Here is a 22,990-nt window from a genome sequence, read left to right as displayed (position 1 = left end):
AGCGCCTCCGACTTTTGCCCTCAGATTGGGAGTTACATCATTGGCTTCTTAGACCTTTGGACTTGGACTGAATTACACCACTGGCTTTTCTGGGTCTCCAGCTTGTAGATGACATCTCACGGAAATTTTTGGCTTCCATAATCATAGCCAATTTCCACAATGCATCTCCATATATGTGTGTGTATATATATATATATATACATATATATATATATATACTATTCATTCTGTTTCTCTGAAGAACCCTGACGAATATAGGTGGGAAAGAGGACACCTTTTCTTGCAGAGGAAACAGAAATGAATAGGTTCAGATGTAGATAAGATTGTGGATGGTGAGGCATGAGATGGAGAGAGATTCACTGCTGATTTCTACTTTTTTCATACACGAAAATAGAAATGGTCCTTTGCTGTATCGAAGAGGCATGTATTGAGTTATAGAATCCTTGAGAAGTTGAGAATATTTGAGTCTATACTTATATTGCAGGTCAGTAACCTTCTGGTGAAGAGGAGCTGCTTGAAACTGATGAAAGTCTTTTAGTCACTAGTTGGGTGGGAAGGAGATGCTGGCAGTGCGTGTCAGTTTTCTAGGGCTGCCATCATGAAATACCACACTGGGTGGCTTAGAACAACAGAAATTCATTTCTGGAGGCCAGAAGTCCAAAATCAAGATGTTGGCAAAACTATGCTTCCTCTTGAAACCGTCATTACAAAATTATAACCGAGATACTGAAAGAGATCTGACCTAACCAACTCCATCTTGCTTCTAACCTCCAAGCTGTCCTTGTTCATTCCTGGGCATACACTGAACTAACTACTGAGAGGAACTTAGTTTTGGTTTAAAACAAAGATGATGACAGTCCTTTCCCAAAACAAGCCTCCTTTTTACCTGAGGACTAGACTGCCTTTGTAGGACTAACAAATTAGGCACAGGATTAACAAGTATGGTTTAGAAGTCATGCAGCTGGTGGCTACAAGATTCTGACACTCCCGAAGCTGCTCCCAAGATCAGTGCTTCAGATATTTTGCAGACCCTGCACTTGATGGGTCTGGACCCCACCCAGATCTTGTGACACCCCCTCGCTGCAGTCCAGGAACTAACTCAGTGCAGGACGAGAGCTTCGACTCCCTATGATTTCATCTCTGACCTGACCAAGAAGCACTCCCAGCTCACTGGCTTCCTCCGACCCACCAAACTGCCCTTAAGAACTCTGATCCCTGAATGCCCAGGGAGACTGATTTGAGTAATAATGAAACTCTGGTCTCCTGTACAGTGGGCTCTGCGTGAATTACTCTTTCTCTATTGCAGTTCCCCTGCCTTATAAATTGGCTGTGTCTAGGCAGTGGCCAAGGTGAAGCCATTGGGCGGTGGTACTCTGAAGGTGCTAGGGAAAAATGTGATTCAGGACTCTCTCCTGGTTCCCGGTAGTTCCCTGGGTAGGTGACAGCATAACTCCAGTTTTCACATGATGTGTTCTGTGTGTGTGTGTGTGTGTGTGTGTGTGTGTGTGTGTGTTTGTGTGTGTGTGTGTGTCCAAATTTGCTTTTCTATAAGGACACCAGCCAGATTGGATTAGCTTTCCAGCCTACTCCAGTATGATCTCATTTTAACTTAACTAATTATGTCTTTAAGGATTCTGTCTCCAAATAAGGTCATACTCAGGTACTGAGGGTTTGAACTTCAATATGTAAACTTGGTGGGAGGGGCACAGTTAAACCCTAGCAATGTCGGAGATGTCGTGGAGTTATCAGTTAAATACCAATCTCCTAGGGATATTACAAAGGTTAAAGAAGGTAATGCATGTAAAACATTTAGCTCAAACTCTGGAAATATGAAAGTGCTCATTAAATTAGTTAAGAATTCTGGCTTTCTGTCAATAAATGGCAACTATTCCTATAAAAATAATAATGAGTATTCAATATGTTTATTAATTCATGTATAAATGCTGCACTCTCATTTGTGCTAGGCCTTATGTTCATAGAAGGCATGTAAAGATAAAGGAGATTAAAAGCAAATATTTGTTGAATGAATGAGCTTACAGTTTAATGAGGCAGAAAGGCATACAAACTATTATGGGTCAGTGAAGCAAGTGCAGAAAGGCCACAGCATCCTATAGGAAGAACTGGAGGAGCAGCGATGGCTTTAGCAAGAGATGGTAGTCAAAGGTTTGTCGCTGCCTACATGCCCTGGAGTGGTAGAAGACGGGCATACAACACTGATATTTATTTATTTATTTATTTGTCTTAGAGAAAGGGTTTCACCATGTTGGCCAAACTGGTCTCGACCTCCTGACCTCAGATGATCTGCCCACCTCAGCCTCCCAAAGTGCTGGGATTACAGGTGTGAGCCACCACGCACAGCCAATGTTGTTTTTTACAACTACTTCATAGAAAATAACAGTGAGTGTGCCATCTTCCTCAAAGCTACGGTAGCATGTTTTTATCTTGACAGTTTCCCAAAACTAAGGAATTGATTTTTCAAGTTTGGAAGATTTAAGTCAAAACATTTATAGCTCAGGGAAAGAATTTAGAATATTAGTGACAGAACCAATGCATTATCATAAATAGATTTGACGAGGATACTTACGAAGTATGTCAGAGTTTAAAAGTTGGACTTGTCATTTGTTCCTTTGTGACCAATAGAAAGTAGGGAAAGAACTTACTGGTCACAGGTGTCTTTGGTTATTGTCACTCAGGAACACAAGCTGATGAAGGCATTACCTAGGAAATGTTTCATTATCATTGTGACAAAGAAAGCCAATGTGGTTTATTACGGTCTGACTTTGGGAATTTCTGTTTGGAAGTAACAGCTATCATTTCTCCTCTTTCTTCCTTACAATGAAGTTCTGTTTGATTAATAGATGGATTTTCTGAACTCTAGAAAAGACCTCTTAACCTATAGCTTATATAGGATTTCAGAGGTTTTGTTATTTTCTGAAAATATTAACAAAATTTGAGGTTTTCATGTTTTTTGCTATATGAATATTTTTCTGGAGAGAACTGTTTATAGTTTTTCTAGTTTCCCATGAAGCTCATAACCCATAAAAGATAAAAAATAGGCCAGGTGCAGTGGCTCAGGCCTGTAATTCCAGCACTTTAGGAGGCTGAAACTGGCAGATCATTTGAGCTCAGGAGTTCAAGACCAGCCTAGCCAACATGATGAAACTCTGTCTGTATATAAATACAAAAATTAGCCAGATGTGGTGGCAAGGCCTGTAATCCCAGCTACTTGGGAGGCTGAGGCAGGAGAATCACTTAAACTTGGGAGGCAGAGGTTGTAGTGAGCCAAGATTGCGCCACTGCACTCCAGCCTAGGTGATAGAGCAAGACTCGGTCTCAAAAAAAAAATAAATAAATAAAATCAAGAACAACCACTGTAAAAGCCCTTCTTTGTAAATTCTTGTATCAGTGAACACTGGCATGACAACTTAACATAAATCAATGTTAACTAAGCTGTAATTGGGATGTGAGTTGAAGAGCGTTAAAATGCACGCTTTGAATGAAGAGACCCTCTAAACAGGCTTTGTGTGAGCAACATGGCTGTTTATTCACCTGCGTGCAGGTGGTCTTAGGCCAAAAAGGGGGTTAGCGAAGGGCAGTGGGATAGGACTTGGCTTTATAGGTTGGGACAGATCTTTTGGGGAGGGAGCAGGGGTGTTACGGAGTAAGATCAATTACAGTGGTGGGGGTAGGGGCAAGGAATATGTATTACCATAAGTTTAGCTACAGTGGTGGGTGGGGTGAAGCATAAGAGTAGGTAAGACGGCAAGGTGGGGTCAGAAGCTTAATGTCAGGGTTCCGGGTTGGGAGATCTTCCCCGTTGGGAGATCAATGGCCAGGACAGGTGGGAGGCAGGCAGGACTTCAGACTTTCTGGTCCAGGCTTGCACCTGGAGGCCTGACAAAAAGTACACAGCTTTGAAGAGTTTAATGAACGGTAAATGTGCACTGATTTCTAAATTAAGTAGCGTCCTGGCTTTATGACCTTTAAATCTGTTAAGTTTTTCCATTATTAATAGCTCTCCAGCTTATAATAACTTAAAAACAAAACAAAACAAAACAAAACAGAGTCTCACTCTGTCGCCCAGGCTGGAGTACAGTGGTGTGATCTGGGTCACTGCAACCTCCGCCCCCCCAGGTTAAAGCAATTCTCCTGTCTCAGCCTCCTGGGTAGGCAGGGATTCCAGGTGTGAACCACCATGCCGGGCCATAACATTTTTTTAAGGTGTCATTGAAAGGAGCATTTGTTTTGTTAACAGATTCTGTTTACCAGCTTCTGAATTGGGACTATGGAGAACACACATGAACACATACATACACATACACATGCACATACACATGCACACATATGCCTGGTAATAATTCAGTCAGGGACAAGAGGGAGGCAGGCCTTGGGGCTGACTGTGCCCCCACTCCTGCTCCTGCTTCAACTAGAACATCTCCTCTTTCATGTGTTTCTATATGATAATATTCCCTCTTCTCTCTCCCTTTCTCTCAGTCTTTCTTGACAACAGAAATCCTGCTTTAAAAATATTCGGAAAGCTGGCCAGTCACAGTGGCTCACACCTGTAGTCCCAGCACTTTGGGAGGCCAAGGTGGGCAGATCACCTGAAGTTAGGAGTTAGAGACCAGCCTGGCAAAACCCTGTCTCTACAAAAAATACAAGATTAGCCAGGCTTGGTGGCAGGAGCCTGTAATCCTAGCTCCTCGGGAGGCTGAGGCTGGAGAATTGCTTGAACCCAAGAGGCTGTGGTTGCAGTGAGCCAGGATCACACCTCTGTACTCCAGCCTGGGCAACAGAGCAAGACTCCATAAAAAAAAAAAAAAAAAAAAAAAAATCAGAAATCACTAATGTAAATTGGATGTGAGAGCACAGTGAGCGGTCTTTTTTATATTTTATTTTATTTTGTTTTATTTTTATAGAGACAGGGTTCCACTATGTTGGCCAGGCTAGTCTTGAACTCCTGACCTCAGGTGATCCACCCACCTCGGCCTCCCAAAGTGCTGGGATTACAGGCGTGAGCTACTGCACCAGGCCACAGTGAGTTGTCTTTAAGAACTTGGAAATGAGGTTGACTTCTGATAGTTAAACTATAAAATCCAAACTAAGGAATAAAATAAGAAATATATGATGTTGGCTGGAGTTAAAGAAAAAAAGGAATAGACATAATCATTTTGAACAAAGAGGGTGGTTCTCCATCCAATCAGTAATTTTAATGTTTCTAAATAAATCATATGTCCCTCCGAAAAGACTGAGGAAAGCACAGAGTGATCAGCAATGGACCACGGAAAATGCAGGTCAGAGGACTTCTCTGTCTCCAGTCCTGAACAGAAAAACTTCTGCAAATGATCCCACCAGATGGGATTCGTTGGGCCTCAAAGTCTGTCCTTCTCTCTGGACGTTTCCATCTGCATCCAGAGAAGGGATTTTCCTACTCATACTCTGGCTCCTCACCAAGGAAAAAGGAATGGCTAATCACTCTGCCTGCGGGAAGGGGTAAAGGTGTGGAAAGGATTCAAGGAGAAAGTGGAAAAGCTGTCTTTAAGCATGACTAAGAAAGACCCAGTGGAAAAGGCAGGGTGTGAGGTGTGGCAAAGACAGGTAAAGTCATTCCAGGTAGAGGGAAAAGCTGCATGCCTGCAGAGAGGCATGGCAAAGTTCGGCATTTTGGGGAGCTGGCAGTCCTTTTTGCTTAGAAATTATAAAAGAAATTAAAGGAGAAAGTGGTGGAGAATGAGGCTCGAAAATGAAGCATTAAACAAGTGGTGAAAACAAGCGATAGTAAGAAGAATCTCTGATCTTTTCTTAATTCAAAATAGAGAAGGGAGGAGGTGAATTAAAAAAATTGTGCACAGTGTGCTGTAGAACTTTGGCAATGAAAATTGAGGGAAGGAAGTGTTTATAAAAGAACAGCTCAGTGGGACAGGTTAGAAGTTGCTGATGGGGAAGCAGGATTATATAAGATGAGTCTCTACTATAATTATTAATTAATGAACTATAGAAATACAGGGATGATCAGATTGGGGGGGAAGTCGATGAATTCGTCTTTGGATATATTGACTTTGAGAAACTTCTGAGAAAACCAAGTGAAGCTAGTTCTTTGTCAGTTAGGTAAAGGAGTCTGTAACCGAGAAAGAGGTATGAGCAAAAGATAAAGATTTGTCAGTCATTGACATTCAGTTGGCAGCCTAGGTGATAGAAATGGAAAAGACAGCCAGAGAGAAAATAGAGATTGAAGAGAGATGAATCATTGTCGTTGCATAATAGCTGAATCATCGGATGGGATTCTCTGGTCTGTCTACCGGTTGTATTTTTAAAAGACCTGGGCAGGGCTGAGATGCCCCAAAAGGCAAGGAGTAATCTCATTAGTGCACCTCTGGCAAGGGTGGAGAAGGTAAGTTTGCTGGTCTTTTTTTCTTTTTTCTTTGAATTCTTTCCATCCTTTCCATCCCTTTTGCTTTCAGTTATTCTCTACTCCCATCACATCTACGTCTGTGTCTTGCTAATTACCTTATCACAAAACTATTATTTGCTACAAAGACTGTATATTTTGAGGGTCCTGTCTTGAACACATGAATGAATGAGGCAGTGTGAGACATTTTTTTTTCTTTTATGATTTAAAACTGTCTGAAAAACTGATGAACCTACATCGACACATTATCACTAGAATCCATAGAACCCACATTGTCTCATTAGGGTTCACTCTGGGTGTTGTGCATTCTATGGGTTTGGAGAAATTTGTAATAAATATTTACATATATGTTTGTAACGAATATGCCACTCTGGTGGGCAATGTTGATAACAGCCAAGGCTATACCTGGGTGTGGGCAGTGGGTAAATGGAAAAACCTCTGTATCTTCTGCTCAGTTTTGCTGTGGCCTGAAAACTACTCTACAAAAGAAAATCTGTAATTAAAAAACAACAACAAAGTGGCCTGGAGTGGTGGCTCATGCCTGTAATCCCAGCACTTTGGGAGGCTGAGGCAGGCAGATCACTTGATGTCAAGAGCTGGAGGCCAGCCTAGCCAAATTGTGAAACCCTGTCTCTATTAAAAATACAAAAATTAGCCGGACGTGGTTGCAGGTGCCTGTATTTCCAGATAACTCAGGAGGCTGAGGGATGAGAATAACTTTACCCCGGAGGTGGATGTTTCAGTGAGCTGAGGTGACACAGTGAGACTCTCTCTCTCTCAAAAAAAAAAAAAAAAGTTTGGAAAACCAAAAATTGAAGTTTAACTAACTGATATTTCTAGAAATCTAGAAACCCTCACAATTGCTAAAATTCAACCCCAACAAAGACCAATTCAGAAATGGGCACAAAAGTAAAAATGAGACAGAGGAGGGACAGGACTCAGCCCATGCCCACGAACACGTAGCTTTTTCAATACATACCCTCTAACCACCGTTCCCAGTGGTGCTGTAACATAGCTAGCCTAGAGTTAGAACCTAAGCAACGCCATTTTATAAAAGAAAAAGCTGTTTTTAAAATAAGTTGTAACGGCTGCCCCATTCTCCTCACAGTAACTGCTGGCCTTGGCTTCTGTAAATAAAACTGCTAGTTTGCTCTGCAAAATGCCCACAAAAGCTGCTCACCTTCTCTTATCAGTAACTGCCAAAATTGCTAGCCTTTGCTTACCTGTAATGACCAGGACAAGCAGCTCAATCTAATTCCATCCTGGTTCCTGCAGCTTGTAATAAGTGACTAAGATCTGTTATTTCTACCTTAACTTAATGTGCAAACTAACGCTTATCTTGACTTCTGTAAGCCACTTAGGTAGCAATCGAAGTGACGACAAGTCCTCTAGCCCTCGGAATGTCCAGAGGCCCGCACCCTCCTCCCTGCCCGGGAAGTGATTTACGGAATCTCCTGTCCCTCAGAATGTCTGAATCCCTTCACCTCCACCCCCGCCCCACACTCTCACCCCCAAAGGTGGGCATAAAAAGGTCTTGTCACCCTCCTTTCGGGGCCATGGGTTGGAGAGATGCGAGTCCTCGGTGGCCGCCGGCAAAAATAAACCCCGTAATTTGGCATACTTTTGTCTTGGTGTTGACTTTCTATGCTCGGTGCAGTACAACAGTGCCATACTCGCAGACTAAAAACTTCGCGCACTCTGTGAGGAACCTAAGATAAGCAGCATCCCACAAAATCTTACCTAAGAGAGTGAACCCCGTTGCCCATGTGCAGGCAAGACCAAGAGATGACCAATCCTGACCCCTACTACTAACCCCCCTGCCTGGGGAGGGATTTCTCTGCCGTTTGTTGATTACGTAATGTACGTACTAACGTGATTTCTCACTGTGGCCGCGCACTCTGCGCTGCACTCTGCACCCGGAATGACGGTTGCATACCTTTTGTTTCTTCATATTATCGTTAAAGCACCATGAAGTCCTGCCCCTCTGGATACAGCCAGGGAACTCTTTCTCCTGGGCTATATCCCTTGCTCTCCAGCATGAGCCCCAACAAAGCCTTGTTTGGGAAACTTTTTCAGCCTCCTGTCAATTTCTATTGCCTGAGAGCGTGAGAACCCGTGGTTGGTAACAAAGGTTCAGCTCTAGCATTATTTTGTCTTCTTATTTTCTGTTAAATAAGAAAATTATTTCCTTGTTAAGAAAAATTATTGCCTTATTAAAGAAAATCTTGGGTTAGTCTTTCTGGTGCTATGTCTTGCAGTCTACAGATTTTTGAAAATATATTTAATGTTCCAACAAAAAATATTTGTGTGAAATTACCGATTAGGGCTATGTTTAAGAATCATTTATTTGATGGTACGGTGGTTGGCAGAAGTTTGCAAGAGCACCAGGTGCTTTAGAGAGTATTTTTCTACTTGGTTGTAATCGCTATAGCCTTAGTTACTGTCAGGGACACTATGCTGACTTCACACCCACACAGACAAAACAAAAAGCATTTGCTTTTCCCCCTTTCTTCTGGAGTTTGAAGCCACCAGAGAGAGTTTCTTTCGTTGTATATATGAAATATTTGTTGATGACTAATCACTTTATTTTGTTGATTAAACTAGAAATCAAGGTCTTAAAAGAATCATCTCCTGTATATTATCCCAAGTTCTCCTGTATATTATCCAAAGTATCCAGGAAGAGATCCTTTTTTTTTTTTTTTTTTTTTTTTTCTAGAAATGTTGGGCCTTTCTAGCTAGTTCACAAAAATGTAATTTTCTAGAGTGCTTAAACACCAAGAGCTCAAAGTTCTATTATTATTTTTAAAACTTTTTGAGTGATTATGCTTTCTGGATGTATTGGAGAGTTGCATTTCATTTCTCTTTAATTTATAGGCTCAAAGAGTTATTGAACTACTGGTTGAGAAACAAAGTAAAGGAGGATTTCTTGTTCCTTCTTCCAAGGAAGTATTAACTTTCCAAGGGAATACTAATCTGATTGGAGCCAAATTTTGCACATTTTTGAGCCACACTTAACCTGTAGATGGGGTTAAGACATTATGGTATATGAAAAGGTCCTGACTAGGTATGGAGGCTCATGCCTATAATCTCAGTACTTTGGGAAGCCAAGGTGAGAGGATCACTTGAGACCAGGAGTTTGAGACCAGCCTGGGCAACACAGTGAGACTCATTTCTAAAAAAAAAAAAAAAAATTAGTCAGGTGTGTGACATGTGCCTGCAGTCCTAGCTACTCAAGAGGCTGAGGTGAAAGGATTGCTTATGCTGGGGAGTTTGAGACTGTGGTGAGCTAGGATAGCACCACTGCACTGCAGCTTGCATGACAGTGAGACCCTGTCTTTAAGAAACTAAAAATATATATTAGCAAAGCATTTCTTTTTTTATTGCACCACCATACAGTATGTGGTTCTTGTGAACTCGAAACCAAGAATAGTTTGGCTTCTCTTGATTTAAGATCAATTCAGTTCCTATGAATCATGAGTTACATTGCTAGTTATATTTCTGTTTTTTCTTCATTCTATTTTATAGCATTTGGGAAAATTTATAGTGTCCCAGTATTTTTGGGCACCAGTAATAGGAGTAATGGAGTCATGGGAAATTTTAGTATTCTAGACCATGGTAGAACTATTTCTAACCATTATTTCTTTGATATCAAGACTTTAGTTAGTAATGCTATCCATAACAAACTGTGGTGAGAAACAGATATTCTTTGAAGGTAGAATAAAATTGAAGGACTTATTTTTAAAGAAACTGAATTATGGATTTCAAGTTTTTCATCTTAGGAGCTACCCACATGGTCCATCGCCTCTGCTGCTGTGTGCCGTTACGTATTAGCTATGTGACTGTATTCAATAATGCGCTGCACATATCAACTGAATATTATTGACTTATGGAAGACTCACTAAATACACGTGTTTTTTTTTTGAGATGGAGCCTCACTCTGTCACCCAGGCTGGAGTACAGTAGCACAGTCTTGGCTTACTGCAACCTCCGTCTCCCAGGCTCAAGCGATTCTCCTGCCTCAGCCTCCCGAGTAACTGGGATTACAAGTGTGCACTAACGTGCCCAGCCAATTTTTTGTATTTTTAGTAGACACAGGGTTCCACCTTGTTGGCCAGGCTGGTCTCAAACTCCCCAACCTCTAGTGATCCACCTGCCTCGGCCTCCTAAAGTGTTGGGATTACAGGTGTGAGTCACAGGTACTCAGCTAAATATACATTTTTTGAACAATGTAGTGAATGACCACTTGGAAGAAACAACTGTGAATAAGATTTGAAAGCATGTCTTTTAAAAAAAAAAAAAGATGGGGTTTCACTATGATGGCCAGACTGGTTTTGAACTCCTGACCTCAGGTGATCCACCCACCTTGGCCTCTCAAAGTGTTAGGATTACAGGCCTGAGCCACAGCGCCCGGCTGAAAGCATGTCTTTAACTACAGTCTACTTTAGGACTTCCATGAAAGGTCACTTCTCTTGTTAGGATGATCATCACTTTAATTTGATAGGCAGCCAGGGCAATGTTTATATGACTGTATTTTATATTTTAAATTTTCTAATGCAACTAATAGAAATTTTTATCTTATTTTTTAAGAGGATTTGATTTATATGCACAAAATATGTGCCTGATAACACTAAAACAAAAAAAAAAATCAAAGCAAAAGGAGAAAAGGAAATAAAAAATATACGAATTTTATGATATTGTATGTAGTTGAACTTTACATTTGTTTCAGAGCTTCCTGGTATACAAGAAAATATAAAGGAAAATATGATTAGTTACAACAGGGCTTCTTACTGCTTATTATTTCATAGTCTGGACAGAATAACGTAATTATTTTAAGGAACACAGGAAAAAATTATTTATCCTGGGTTCCAGCTAACCTGAGGGCAGAAAGAGTGTTTGGGTACACTGGTAAATACTCTGGGGTCTACCTGTGAGCCATGGTATCATGATTGAAAAAATCGGTTTTATAGTTTGCATTGCCAGGAAAAAGAATGCCTTTTCGTTTCTCTGGAGGAAAAACGCTTTTTCTACATCTAAATTCTAAAAGACTACATTTGTCACTTTAGTTAGAAATTAGAACCCACTTCTTAGATTTGGAGTTAATTTCTACATACTCGTCCACACTCGTTCACTTTTGTTGTTGAGACAGAGTCTTGCTCTGTCGCCCAGGCTGGAGCGCAGTGGTGTGATCTCGGCTCACTATAACCTCCTCCTCCCTGGTTCAAGTGATTCTCCTGCATCAGCCTCCCGAGTAGCTGGGACTACAGGCACCTGCCATCATGCCCGGCTAATGTTTTCTATTTTTAGAGAGACTGAGTTTTGCCATGTTGGCCAGGGTGGTCTCACTCTCCTGGTCTCAAGTGATCCTCGAGCCTCGACTTCCCAAAGTGCTGGGATTGCAGGTGTGAGCCACCACACCCGGCCTACTCATTCACTTTTGATGTTAATTAGTATAATGATTTGCCACTAATAAAGAAGATTTTTGTTTACACTATTGTTTGACTTTCACTGTTTCTAGGCAGCATCTTATCCCATGTGGCAGGTTACAGCATCACCCAATTCTCCTGAGGAATTTCTTGGAGTAAAAGATGTAGGGTTTCCCTCCCTGCCTTCTAATAGGAGACACATAATTCCCCTTGGGGAGCATTAAGGCCAACTAGTTCTTCAGCAAAGGCAATGATGTGTAAATGTGTGCTCTACCCTTCGAAAACCTATGAATGGTTCAGAAGGGCAGGTCAATGCAACTTGGTGCCTGCAGGAAAAGAAGACACATTTTCATGTAAATATATCCTTTTGCATAATGATATGCTTGCTTCCAAGTTATGCAAGTTGTAACGAGCAGGGCAGTATTTTGGAAAACAAACACATAGGTATAATCAGCTACTAAGAAACATTAGCAGAGTAGGTGAAAAATGTTTTTCTCCGGGAGGGCCTGGTGAGGGGCGTGTAAAAGAGCTTTTAAAATGAGGAGATACCAAATCCTGTTGCCATGAAGGCTGTAAAAAGTAAACAGTACATATGCTAAAGGACTTTTCTTTAAAGAATCTGAAATAGAATGAGAACAGCAGATATCAGAGCCAACTGTTGCCATGAAAAGCAGAGGAACTGACCTAAGCCCAGAAAACTCATGTCAACACATAGCTTGATTGAAGGGTGTTCCACTGTAGTGGAACTAGACAAGTTTTGAAATGACTTGTCTTGGAATAATGTGATCTTTTTCTAATTTCTTTAAAAATAAGTTGTTTGGTGAATTAGAAAACTGTTTCAACCATGGATCATACTAACTTGGCTGCATAAATCACTACATTGTGTAGAATTGATTTTCAGAGTGTGATGGGCTGAAATACGCTTCCCCCCTCCAAATTCATATATTGAAGTCCTAACCTGCTAGAACTTCAGAATGTGACTATTTTCAGAGATTGGGCCTTTAGGCCTGGTGCAGTGGCTCACACATGTAATCCCAGCACTTTGGGAGGCTGAGGCAAGTGGATCACAAGGTCAGGAGCTCAAGACCAGCCTGACCAATATGGTGAAACCTTGTCTCTACCAAAAATACAAAAATTAGCTGGGCATGGTGGCGTGTGCCTATAATCTCAGCTACTCAGGAGGCTGAGGCAGGAGAATTGCCTGAACCTGGGAGGCAGAGGTTGCAGTGAGCCAAGATCGTGCCACTGCACTCCAGCCTGGGTGACAGAGTGAGACTGCGTCTCAAAAAAAAAAAAAAAAAAAAAAAAAAAATTACAGAAATTAGCTGGGCGTGGTGGCACAGGCTTGTAATCCCAGCTACTCAGGAAGTTGAGGCAGGAGAATTGCCTGAACCTGGGAGGCAGAGGTTGCAGTGAGCTGAGATTGTGCCACTGCACTCTTGCCACTGCACTCTTGCCTGGGTCAAAGAGCAAAACTATATCTCAATAAATAAATAAGTAAATAAAATGAAACAAAAAACAAAAACGAAACAGAGATTGGGCCTTTAAAAAGTAGTGAAGATAAGTCGGCCGAGCGCGGTGGCTCAAGCCTGTAATCCCAGCACTTTGGGAGGCCGAGGCGGGTGGATCACGAGGTCAAGAGATCGAGACCATCCTGGTCCACATGGTGAAACCCCGTCTCTACTAAAAATACAAAAAATTAGCTGGGCATGGTGGCACGTGCCTGTAATCCCAGCTACTCAGGAGGCTGAGGCAGGAGAATTGCCTGAACCCAGGGGGCGGAGGTTGCGGTGAGCCGAGATCGCGCCATTGCACTCCAGCCTGGGTAACAAGAGTGAAACTCCGTCTCAAAAAAAGATAAATAAAGTCATTAGGGTGGGTCCCAAGCCAGTATGATTGGAGTCCTTATAAGAAGAGATTAGGACACAGATACGTATGAGAGGAAAAGTCACATGAGGCCGAGGTGGGTAGATCACCTGAGGTCAGGAGTTTGAAACCAACCTGGCCAACATGGTGAAACCCTGACTCTACTAAAAATACAAAAATTAGCGCAGCCAGTAATCCCAGCTACTGAAGAGGCTGAAGCAAGAGAACCGCTTGAACCCCAGGGACAGAGATTGCAGTGAGCTGAGATTGTGCCACTGCACTCCCACCTGGGTGACAGAGCAAAATTCTGTGTCAAAAAACAAAACAAAACAAAAACCACGTGAGCACACGATGAGGAGGCAGCCTTATGCCAAGAAGAGGGGCCTCAGAAGACACCAAACCTGCCATCACCTTGATCTTGAAATTCTGACTTCCAGAACTGTAAAAAAAATATATCTATTGTTTAAGCTACTTAGCTTTATTGTATTTTATTATGGTAGCCATATAAAACTAATATAAAGTGTGAAATATGACCTAGTGTTTTCTGATATTTAAAAGAATTATTTCCAACACATCTACGGTAGAACATAAAAGTCATGACTTTCTCCTAAAGTTGGCAGAAGATCCAGAGCTCCTCAGTTTAAATCAGAAGGTTCTCCATGACTCACCTTTAGGTTTTTTCAGAAAAGGAGCTAAGCCATGTTTGTGTTTTCTGTGCATTTTCTGGGCAATAGCATGAGACTGTCATCTATTAGATACTCCTGCTTTAATTACTTGATGTTTTTATAAAGAAGAGTAAAATGAGTTCTGTAAATTATAAACCAGGAATCTTGCCCTCTGTCGTAGTCAGGAATTTATAAATAAGTTGTTGAAAGGATATCTTGGATATGGGGGTATTTACAAAATGAATCATTAATTACAAACGTTTAGCCTGGGACCACTAACAAGTCATTATTCTAATCATTCACTCTGGGTAATTCATTTGATGGCATTGAACATTACTGCACAGCTCTTGAAACCCTCACTGCCTTTGACTTCTGGGATATTGTTCTGATCTCTCTTGACTCTCTGGCAAAAGCTTCTCTGCCTCTTCCCCCTGGTTTTTCCTTCTCCAATCTCCTTTAAAAATGTTGGAGTAACTTATATTGAACATGTATGTACTTATTGACAAAACATAATATTTATTATGAAAAGGTCCTATTTTCAATGCTCAAACCTGGGCCAGCTTAAAAAAAATAATCCTTTAAAATTCCTCTACCCCTGGGTAGATATTGTTGGAGATCCCATTCCTTTTTCCTTGTGCCAATGCCAGGCTGGAATGCAGTGATGCAAAATCTCAGCTTACTGCAACATCCACCTCCTGGGTTCAAGCGATTCTCCTGCCTCAGCCTCCTGAGTAGCTGGGACTACAGGTGCGCGCCACCACACCCAGATAATTTTTGTGTTTTTGGTAGAGACGGAGTTTAACCATGTTGGCCAGGCTGGTCTTAAACTCTTGTCCTCAGGTGATCCACCCACCTCGGCCTCCCAAAGTGCTGGTATTACAGGTGTGAGCCACCGCACCAGGCCTATCTCAACAACAACAAAAAAGTACCAGCTTTCTCTCTTGTGTGACTTTTTCATTTAAATTCTGGTGCATGAGTATAGAGAAAGTATGGAGAAAATGTGAAGAAAGTGTTGAGTAAGTAGTTTATTCCAGAGATTTTATCAGAAAAAGGAAGGAAGGAGAGGGACAAGGGACTTGAAGTTTTTGGCAAAGGAACGATGGAGGGGATAGACCACTGTGTTTATTCTGGAAGGGAAGAGAACAAATGACTGAAGGGCCTAAGGGAACGAGAGGTGTAGCTAACGTGTGAATGACCAGAGGTTCCAAGGCGATCCAGGTGTGATCCCATGAGGAGTTTCACCAAGGATTCTGGAAGGATGGGAGGAAATGGCCACAGAGCAGAATGTGTGATTTAACAGTGTGATGGCAGTTTCAGTGAGGACCGTGAGAGTGGGCAGCCAAGGCAGAATAAGGAAGACAGTGTCAAGGAACCAAGAAATAGAAATTATTTTATTTTATTTATTTATTTTTTTTGAGACACAGTCTCACTCTGTCACCCAGGCTGGAGTGCAGTGGTGTGATCTCGGGTTCAAGCAATTCCCCTGCCTTAGCCCCCAAAGTAGCTGGGATTACAGGTGGGTGCCATCACGCCCAGCTAATGTTTTGTATTTTAGTAGAGACCAAGTTTCACCGTGTTCTTAGACTGCTGTTGAACTCCTGAGCTCACGTGATCAGCCTGCCTTGACCTCTCAAAGTGCTAGGATTACAGGCATGAGCCACCATGCCCAGTGGAAATATTTATTTTTAATTACTAGAATAATTGCATTTGCATATACTTTATGTTCTATACATTCAATTCTGGCTTTCTCCAGTTAAATTGTGAGCCCACTGAGAGCAGAGACTGTATCTAAAATTTATATTTGTTCACCTAGGAACTTTCTCTTTCTCATAGGATACTTTGGCAGAATGCTATTTTAATGAAATAAGGAAGGTAGCAGTTTAAGTAGTTTTGTTTTTGCCTGTTTTATTGTCTTCAGGAAGAGAAGACGATTCTTCTGCTTAACAGGTGTAGCAACTGATGTTAAGATAGGGTAAATTATTTACCCAAAGTGGACTAAGCTAACTTCAAATACTTACGAACTCAGTTGATTTTAAAAAAGAACATATTCAGGCTGGACAGGAGTCTGAGGCAGGAGAATCTCTTGAATCTAGGAGGCGGAGGTTGCAGTGAGCCAAAGGTGTCAGTGAGCTGAGATCGTGCCACTGCACTCCAGCCTGGGGCACAGACTGAGACTTTGTCTCACACAAGCAAACAAATAAACAAGAAACTCTTCTGAATGTGTCCTAACACAGATCATTGCAGTTTTTGGTCTTCTTTCTATATATAGCTTTATAAAATCAGTAAGGGAATGTTTTTACCAGGCATAAAGTGCAGGGGAAAAAAGAGGGCGTGGTACTAAAAGGAGAATGACCGCCCAGCCAGTGGTGATTTGAGGGAAACGGGAAGGGGAAGTGATGTATATGTGGTCATCTTTCCTGTTTCAGAACCACAGGAAAGGTATGTTCTACTCATTCCCACACCATTTCCCCCGTCACCCCACCTCTTTACACTTATGTAACATCTCCAGTGGACCAACCCTCTTTGCCTCATGCTCACTGTCTCTGGTTCCCTCCCTCCACAGCCACCTAAGAGTTGACCCCATTTAGAATGAAGCTATCAGTTAATTTGTGTTTAGATCATTTGAAAAGTTACCCTCGCAAAGTCATGTTTATACAGAGTGACATCCTATGTGATGCTCGTTACAAAGGGTAGCAGCTTTTATGACCCACCGGCTGTCACCTCCAACTGCATTCACCTTGCTCAGCAACTCTCAGTGTATACCAATCACTAGTGGGGTAGATTAAAAGTTATTTGTAAAGGCAGAAGACCTGAGGTTTGCACATTTTAAAAATAAAAATGGAGTGGAAACAAGTAAAATGTCCTTCAATGAGTGAATGGTTAAGCAAACACTGGTACATCCATATAATGGAACACCACTCAACAATTTAAAAGGAATGAACTAGTGATATGTGAACAACTTGGGTGGATCTCTGTTAAAAAAAAAAAAGTCAGTCTCAAAAGATTATATGGTATATAATTATCAAAATGACAAAATTATAAATATAAGGAACAGATTAGTGGCTGCCAGGGATCAGTATTGGGATGGAAGGTGACTACATAAGAAGAGTGTGAGGAGTTTCTTTATGCTGTTGGAACAGTTGTGTATCTTGATTGTGATGGTGGCTACATGAATCTGGATATGCTATCAAATTGCATTGAAGTGCGCACACACACACACACACACACAAATAACTGCGTGTGAAATCTAGATAAGGTCTGTGGTCTGATTAGCAATATTGTGCCAATGCCAGTTTCCTAGTTTTGATATTGTATTACATTTCCATAAAATGTCACTATCAGGAGGGGTTAGGCAAAGGGTACAGAGGACTCTATATACTATTTTTTGCAACTTTCTCTGAGTCTACAATTTTTTAAAACAAAAAATTTTAAAAAATATTTTGAAAATAGCCAAGGTTACTCCTCAAATAATGTTATCCTTACTTATTTGCAATTTAGTGGAGAGGTAAAGAGCCCCAATTTGTTCCAAGAACAATTTTCTCTAAGAAAGTGGGGTTATAAGAAGGCCCACCAATTAGCTCTCAATAAAGCGCTGAATCAGTCTCATTCCTGGTTATGCTCTGATCTCATTAGACTAGTTCCCTTTTAATTGGATTCCTACATGTAGTGAATTTCCTGGTCTTGACCTCCGTCTGCCAGTGTCTGGGTGCGTCTGAACATTCCAGACGCTGACTTCTCTGCCTGGCTCTCAGGTGACTATTCATTATTGTTCTGTCTCTGATAGGTTACACAATGGGCCTTGGACATGGCCTCTACTTTCCGATTATGTTATTTTCATACCACTCTCACCTTCATGACGCTTCCTTGTGGGGCCCTTCCTTCATCCACCCTTCAGAATTCAGTACTTCCATCCTATTATTTCCCCTGAGAGTGCGGACATTTTATGTCATAGTGCTCATGAAACTTTATAATCATATCACTCATTTGTCTATGCATTTAATGCCCACATCCCCCCTAGACTGTCAGCTCAATGAGAGCAAAGACTCTGTCTGTTTCCTTCCCTGAGTGGGGAGTAGCCAGGTACATGCATGAGCCTAGAGTCTTTTTGGCAGTGGGAAAAGCAAGGGCATTAAAAAATCTGGAGACAACAGCTGCTGGAGAGGATGTGGAGAAATAGGAACACTTTTACACCGTGGGTGGGTGTGTAAACTACTTCAACCATTGTGGAAGACAGTGTGGCGATTCCTCAAGGACCTAGAAATGGAAATTCCGTTTGACTCAGCAGTCCCATTACTAGGTATATACCCAAAGGATTATAAATCATTCTATTATAAAGACACATGCATACGTATGTTCACAGTGGTACTGTTTACCAAAGCAAAGACCTGGAACCAACCCAAATGCCCATCGATGATAGACTGGACAAGGAAGATGTGGCACATATACACCATGGAATGCGATGCAGCCATAAAAAATGATGAGTTGTGTCCTTTGTAGGGACACAGATGAATCTGGAAACCATCATTCTCAGCAAACTGACACAAGAACAGAAAATCAAACACTGCATCTTCTCGCTCATAGGCGGGTGTTGAACTATGAGAACGCATGGACACATGGAGGGGAGCATCATACACTGAAGTCTGTTGGTAGGGGCTAGAGGAGGGACAGTAGTGGGTGGGGAGTTTGGGGAGGGATAACATGGGGAGAAATGCCAGATATAGGTGACAGGGGGATGGAGGCAGTGAACCACATTGCCATGTGTGTACCTATGCAACAGTCCTGCATGATCTGCACACGTACCCCAGAACCTAAAGTACAGTAAAAAAAAAAATAAATAAATAAAAAACAAAAAAAAGCAAGGGCGGGGGACCTGAGGTGAGAGCGTTTCTAAATGTTTGAGGCGAGGTGATGAGGTCAGCGCGCTGTGTGATGTGGTGAAGGAGGATACCACAGGAGATGAGGAGAAAAGGTAACAGATTTGGGGGGTGGCCAGGATGATTTCAGGGCCTGTGGGCCTATAATGGTATTGGCTTTTTCTCTGTGTGAGGTGGGAAATGCCTGTATAGTTTTCAGCAGAAACACATGACCTGACAAGTTTTCAAGATATTTTCATTCTCCTGATTGCTGGGTGTATCTCTAAATTAAACAAGCATGAGAAGGGAAAAAGGGGTGCTATTTATAAACTTCCTAAAATCTCACACTTGCCACATGTTTTACTTGCATCATCTCCTTTGATTCTATTATTTATTATATTAAAAAATTAAGAAACAAAGTCTAAAAAAAAATGAAGGTCATGTAATGAGTAAATTGTAAATTTCTAATGCAAATCTAGATGTGCTAACTTCAGAGTTCGTGCTCTGAACTGCTCTGGTCATTTCTGGAGCACAAAGTCCAAATTCATGAGTGGAACAACATAAGGGCCGGAGGAGCAGTGGTCGCCAGATTGTCAAAGGTTTTGTATGTCATGTATATTAGATGCTCATGTATTTTGTATGCCTCGTCTCTCCTCCTCTTCCTGCCAGGCTATCCCTCCTAGCACCTTCTCCCCAGGGCTGGGATGGGCACCTGAGCTGGACCTGGCCTGTCAGAGTGACTCATCCATTCCTCTATCCACAGTAATTAAGCCAAGGATGAACATGTGATCCCAGCTAGGCCAACCAGAAGCTTTCCTTTTGGAGTTTTATTGAAACTAGAGAAGAGGATTTCTCTTTTGGGTCTTGGAGATGGAAGTATATTATGAGGAAATTCCATCAGTCATCTTTCTTTCCACTTGGGGAAGCCAGTCCACAATCATAAAAAAAAAAATTAATTGGAGCATAGCACTCTTCACTGTCAGTCAACTCAGGAAAGCTTTGCAATAAAACTCAGAGAAGGAGTGGAAAGAGCGAATGCAGGTACTTTTGTTTATAATTATATCAGGCATATTAATATTAGCTCTCTCAAAATAAAATCAAAGATATATAAATGGGTAGAATCACTCCCTCAGCAGTAAGTGAAGTTTCCTAAAGAAAATCAGTCTCCTTCTATGTTGGGCATGTTTGTGCATTAGGCAAGGGTGGACCACAACCTGGACTGAAGACTTGTTGCTTTTCTTTACTCTCAAACGTATGCCATAAAATCAACAAACATTAAGATCCTTCTCTTTACAAAGACAGCAGAAACGAGACAGGAGAGATACCAGAAGCAATAATTTGTAAGCATCTAAAAGGTAGTCAGATTCTCAATATGTAGTCAGTTCTTGTCACACCTCTGTTCAAAACTTGCAGAGAATCTCCATCCCTTTTAGGATAAATCCAAAATCATCACCATGGCCTATGAAGCTTTAGATGGTTCAGCATATGGTTTTGTCTCTGACCTTATCTTCTGCTGGTTTCCATCTCGCTCATACCAGTGCAACCACCTGGGTTCCTTGCTGTTCCTCAAATATTCTAAGCACTTCTACTTCAGGAGGTTTGCAAGTTCTGTTTCTTCTTTCTTGTATACCTTTCTCTCAGTTACCATCTGTATTAGTCCATTCTTCCACTGCTATAAACAAATTCCTGAGACTGAGTAATTTATAAAGAAAAGAGGTTTAACTGGCCCACAGTTCTGCAGGCAATACAGGACGCATAGTGGCTTCTGATTCTGGAGACGAATCCAGAAACTTACAATCATGGTGAAAGGCAAAGCGGAAGCAGGACTGTCTTACATGGCTGGAGCAGGAGGAAGTGAGAGGGAGGTACGGGAGGTGCCACACACTTTTCAACAAGATCTCCTGAGAACTTTATCATGAGAACAACACTACGGGATCTTGCTAAACGACTCATGAGAGACTGCCCGCAAGGTCCAGCCACCTCCCACCAGGACCCATCTCCAGCATGAGGGATTACAATTTGACATGCGATTTGGCCAAAGACCCAGACCCAAACCATATTACCCTCATGGCTTTCTCACTTGTTTCAAGTCTCTGCTCAAATGTCACCTAATCATTGAGGTCACCACTGACCTTTCCAAATAAAATAATCTACCCCAATTCATATGCTATTTTCTTTATAGTATTACTGCTTCATTGTATCTGGAGAATTTCTCTCTGGTGCGGCCTTGTCTTCAGGAAAGAAGGTTCTAATCTCTTGTTTAGAGGGCATATATTTGTTCTGAACAAGGGGATTAGCTGGGATCTTACTATTTAGTATGTAGACATTCACTTATTCCTTCTGTTTTGACAAATAGTTTTACCCCTTCCCCCTGTTCTTTTTTTTTTCTTTTCTTTTTTTTTTTTTTTTTTTTTTTTGAGACAGAGTTTCACCTTTGTTGCTCAGGCTGGAGTGCAATGGCGCGATTTCGGCTCACCACAACCTCTGCCTCCCGGGTTCAAGCGATTCGCCTCCTCAGCCTCCTGAGTAGCTGGGATTACAGGCATGCACCACCACACCTGGCTAATTTTGTATTTTTAGTAGAGAAAGGGTTTCTCCATGTTGGTCAGGCTGGTCTTGAACTCCCAACCTCAAGTGATCCGCCCACCTCAGCCTCCCAAAGTACTGAGATTACAGGCATGAGCCACAGTGCCCGGCTCCTGCTGCTCTTTACCCCTTTCCTCTGCTGTCCAAAATCCATCTAGTGTAACTTCTCCTGAGAGTAGGCCAATAGTTTCCTGCCTGGGGAGGGAGGGCTGGGTGTGCAATGCCTGGCTCCAGACAGCAGGGAAGTCTCATGTCCTTAGCTCACCTGCCTAATACACACCAGCAGTGCTCCCTGATGCTTCTCAGATCTGAGCTCCAGAAATTTTCACTTCTACTCTACTTTTGTAAAGGTAAACTCTTAATGCATTAAAGCCTAATTGTGAAACACAAAACTGTAAAATTAGTAGACTACAATATAGACTGTAAAGTGAGCAATATTTTAACAAGATTTTAAAATTGCAAAAAATGAAAGTTTCAGTTAGGATGAATGAATTCTGTAAGTCTGTTGTGCAGAATGGTAACTATAGCTAATGATAAAGTACTGTATACTTGAACATTGCTAAGAGAGTAGATTTTAAATGTTCTCACTATACACACACACCCACGCACAACTATGTGAGATGGTAGACATATTAACAAATTTGATTGTGGCAAGCATTTCACAATGCATACATACATCGAACATTGCACACCAATATATATATATATAATTTTTGTCAATTATATCTCAATAAAGCTAGAAAAAAGTTTATATGCATAAATATATATAGTAGTTTTTAGATATAGTTATGACTAAGAAGTAAGATTTCTATTTCAAGTTAGAACATTTTAATATTCTTATTTTTCAAAATATTAGGAACAGTTATCACTAGACAATGAGAATATATGATGGAGGCGGGTGGATCACGAAGTCAGGAGTTCCACAGCAGTCTGGCCAACATAGTGCAACCCTATCTCTAAAATAAATAAGTAAATAAATAATTTATAAAAAGAGAATATATGATGGCAAAGAAAGAAAACTCAAAAGTAGACTGGTTGAGTAAAATAAAATAGAGGAATATGGGATAGGCTTACAGGAAGTGTGAGTGTAATGTGGCATAAGCTAAGATAGGAGAGAATTGTTGGTCCAAGAGTCAGGTGAAAGACTGTGGGTTAAACTTTATGAGATGGGATGGTGCCGAATGATGA

The 22,990-nt window shown here is 41.4% G+C and overlaps 1 long non-coding RNA gene across 1 annotated transcript in view; it reads left to right on the top strand.

The window, feature by feature from the left end:
• Positions 1-6,244: 6,244 nt before the first annotated feature.
• LOC141582212 (uncharacterized) overlaps positions 6,245-22,990 on the top strand; it is an 82,613-nt gene continuing 65,867 nt past the window's right edge. Inside the window, exon 1 of the long non-coding RNA XR_012515013.1 lies at positions 6,245-6,391. This is a non-coding gene — a long non-coding RNA (uncharacterized LOC141582212). The remainder of the gene's footprint in view (positions 6,392-22,990) is intronic.

This window comes from Saimiri boliviensis, chromosome 19 (assembly GCF_048565385.1).
Source record: "Saimiri boliviensis isolate mSaiBol1 chromosome 19, mSaiBol1.pri, whole genome shotgun sequence".
Lineage (NCBI taxonomy): Eukaryota > Metazoa > Chordata > Mammalia > Primates > Cebidae > Saimiri > Saimiri boliviensis.
This window is presented reverse-complemented; position numbering and strand designations above follow the sequence as displayed.